Genomic DNA, 3,850 nt, shown 5'->3' with positions numbered 1-3,850 from the left:
ATGGCAAATGTTTGCTTTAAATTAAGCTGGGACCAGGTTTCAGTTCTGTTTTAACATCAGCTTAGGTTAAAATCTTACCACCAGGGTATATGGAGACATCTTGCTTTCCTCAAGGACTACCAACAAACACACTCAGTGAAGCATTGAGGAGGGAAAGAATCAGCCCAGAAGCAGGTTAAAAGTGCATTTTCCCACTATTCAGAACATTTATTCTGATTATTATTGTCCTTCTCCAAACCACCAGGAATAGATTCTCTGCTCATGGAGGAGAACAGGAACATAATAAAACAGCCTCTGAGGTCTCTTTCCTCAGTGCCACAGCTACATTCAACCTGAACATTTGGAGCCTTCTCCTGCCCAAAGGGCAAGTTCAGCCTGGTGCAGTGGTTGTGGGATTTCTCAGTGTGTGCAGAGAACCACAGGGAGCCAGAAAATCTGTTTTTCTCAATCATGCAGCTTCAAAAAACCACCCCAGATCTCAGTGCCAGTCAGAGCTGGAGTGACCAGACACTGTCCATCCCGGAGCTTTGGGAGGAGCACTTCACACCCACCTCCTCTGCACTGACCTTCACTGAGAGCAGCTCTCCCTTGGGTGTGCCTGCTTTGAGCTGCTCTTATCTGACAGTTCACTCACCCCATTTCTTGCCACCCATCTCTGTTCCTCTCTTCCCTTGTCATTTTGGGCTGAGTCACTCCCAGGTTATGCCATGCCCAGTACAATCCTTTTGGATCCTCAGAGAGGATGCCCATGGTCTGCAGTGTGAGCACAGTCTTGATGTTGGAGGACAGGAGACAGGGACCAAGAGGTATTTAGGCTTCAGAAAGGCCATTGTCACCCATCTGGGGACCAGCTCATGACTGCAGCTGAGACGAGAGGGAGGGGAAGGGAGGGGAAGGGAGGGGAAGGGAAGGGAAGGGAAGGGAAGGGAAGGGAAGGGAAGGGAAGGGAAGGGAAGGGAAGGGAAGGGAAGGGAAGGGAAGGGAAGGGAAGGGAAGGGAAGGGAAGGGAAGGGAAGGGAAGGGAAGGGAAGGGAAGGGAAGGGAAGGGAAGGGAAGGGAAGGGAAGGGAAGGGAAGGGAAGGGAAGGGAAGGGAAGGGAAGGGAAGGGAAGGGAAGGGAAGGATTTCCAGGGGGAAATTCCAAGATGTGCTGAGTACACCAATAACTGGGTTATCCGCAGTTCTGCCTGTGCATGGCAAGTGAGGCTGAGTTGGCTGAGTTGGATATACAGCTCCTCCTGCCTTTGCCCAGCCTCAAATGATGATTCTGGATCCAAATCACAGGCATTTTCTCCCAAATGCAGAACACCAACCCTACTGCAGAGATTCCCACTGAGAACACAGCTAATGCCCACTGCTTTCCAGGCTAACTTCATGGAAGCACACCAAAGCCAGGGCTTCAGCAGTGTTCTAGTCCAATTGGGTTTCCCTGGGTTATTCATTATTTTCAGAGGAAAATAAATCCTTTGGCCTGTGAAAATGATGTGATGACTCTCAGCAGAGCTGTTCATTCATGGTCAAATGGGATATTTTAAGTAAGGGGGGAAGTGTTTGTCTTTTCTTCAAGTACACCACAAACTCTTCGTCTGTGTCAGGAGTGCAGAATTAAATCCTAATTAGAGGCTGTAAAAACCCAGTGAATCTGAGATGCCAGGAACAGATACATATTATCATCCCTTTCATAGATCATATGAGCACTCTGGTGACATAATAAATAATCCACCCCAAGTTTTTAAAGGTAAAAACCAGCAAATCATTAATAATGTCTCTGGCACCATATATCAAACTGAAGCCTTCCTCTTACAGCTGATCCCCAGCTATTCCCAGCTGCCTTTTGGCATTGCTGCTTCCTCCCTTTGCACTGCTCATTCTTCCCATCTTTTCTGCTGCAGTATTCCTCTGCTTTGTCCACCTGTGTTTATTTCTGCTGTTCACTGAAGATCTGCAGGTATGAATAAGGCAAGAAAACACACATCTTACTCTTTAAACCCAACCTCAGGAGGTTTAAAACTTGCCTGGACAAGAAAAGACAGGCAGAAACTATTTTTCAGGGTAGAGAGAGGCACTGGATGATGATGTGGTAGTTTCACTTATTTCTGGCACTCCTGATCTATTTACACTGCTGTCTGTAGTTGTGGAGCACTTCCCTCCGTGTCAATTTTGCTGTCTTGTCACCCTCTCTTTTTTGATCTTTTAAAATTTTTCTGTAATCCACTTAACCCATTTCACTGTCTCAGTCTGGCTCTCATTTCTGAAGGGCTGGGATACAATCTGCCATTACTCGTTCATGCTTGGTGTACTGAGTTCTTCCAAGCTCATAGAATCATGGAATGGTTTGGGTTTGAAGGAACCTTCAAGACCATCCAGTTCCAACCCCCTGCCATGGCCAGGGACACCTCCCACCATCCCAGGTTGCTCCAAGCCCCATCCAACCTGGCCTTGGACACCCCCAGGGATGGGGCAGCCACAGCTTCTCTGGGCACCCTGGGCCAGGGCCTCCCCACCTTCACACGGAAGAATTCCTTCCCAATATCCCATCTAACCCTGCCCTCTGGCAACTTAAAGTTATTTCCCCTTGTCCTGTCACTGCATGATATTTTAAAAAGTCTCACTGAAGACTTCTTAAGTTTCTGGGCTTCTTGGGATTGCCATCGTTGATATATCTCCATATGACTATTATATATAATCACAGGGATTATTCCAGTGTTGCCTCAGTCCAGCTGCCTGATTTCTCCTCAGGCCCATGGTGTGGGCTTTTAACTTTCCTCTCTTTAGGCATTGAGGGAAGGCTGTCCACACAGGTCTCACAGAGGAAGAGAGTGTGAATATGGAGACAGGGTTTTGCTGGGTTCCACCACCTTGAAGATGAAGATCAAAATGCATCACCTTTTTCCTGGAAAAGATAAAAGCAACAGGGAACTCACCCCAGTGGCCGACCATCATATGTTATGCTTGGATTTTTTTTTCCCCCAGATCTGGGAGTTACTGCAGCTGTAATATCATTCCTGGAAAAATACAGTTCTCTGCCAGTGTTCTGGGATGCACTACTGGGATGCACTACTTAGTAAAGGTGAAATTTCTCCCTCTGTGAGTACCTGACTCACTATGTGAGTGCCTGCTCAGAGAAGCTGTGGCTGCCCCATCCCTGGAAATGTTCCAGGCCAGGTTGGACGGGGCTTGGAGCAGCCTGGGATGGTGGAAGGTGTCCCTGCCCATGGCAGGGGGTGGGGTGAGATGGCTTTTAAGGTCTCTTCCCACCCAAATCATTCTGGCATTCTATGACTTCTCTCCCTGATGCTCAGGGCAGGATTCACCTCACTTTACAGACAGCTCCAGTTTGTGGGCATGGGAAGTGAGGGCACCTGCAGCTGTCCCCACATGAACTTCCTGTTAAACACTGGTTACAGGGAGCAGGGGTGACTCGCTTGTCCTTACACGGGTATTGAGCATCACTTGAGATCCTCTCTGGTACCTGAGCTGCCACATGCAGAGGGCAAATTCATCCCATCAGTTTGACAAACATTCAGAAGAGTCTGCTGTGCACCACGTCCGTAACAACACAGCTGCCACTTGTACATGTGGCACCAATTTAATACAAATCCATTCCTCTCTGGTACATTCCAGTGCAGCTCCTGGGGCTGAGGAGAGTCCAGAAGGGAAGGGAGGTGGGAGGGCTGCACACATTCATGGATGCAAGGCAGTGATGGAATGCTGGCATGGGTGCCAAAGGAGCTGGACTGCAGGGATTTGTATAGTCCTGAGGTGACACATGCCCTTACAGCTGGTAAGGATGAGGATTGCTTTGCTCTTTCCTTGCTGTGTCCACCTGTGAATGGGTGACTCCGTCAGGG

At 48.5% G+C, this 3,850-nt stretch overlaps 1 long non-coding RNA gene across 1 annotated transcript; it reads left to right on the top strand.

Annotated features, from left to right (window-relative positions):
• The first annotated feature begins 659 nt into the window (after positions 1 to 659).
• LOC109146234 lies at positions 660 to 1,496 on the top strand. Its single transcript, XR_002048159.1, has 2 exons — positions 660 to 806; positions 1,181 to 1,496. It is a non-coding gene; the product is annotated as an uncharacterized LOC109146234 (long non-coding RNA).
• Positions 1,497 to 3,850: the final 2,354 nt, after the last annotated feature.

This window comes from Corvus cornix, chromosome 3, assembly GCF_000738735.6.
Source record: "Corvus cornix cornix isolate S_Up_H32 chromosome 3, ASM73873v5, whole genome shotgun sequence".
NCBI classification, from domain to species: domain Eukaryota; kingdom Metazoa; phylum Chordata; class Aves; order Passeriformes; family Corvidae; genus Corvus; species Corvus cornix.
The sequence above is the reverse complement of the archived record's forward strand: the minus strand, read 5'-3'. Positions and strand labels throughout refer to the sequence as shown.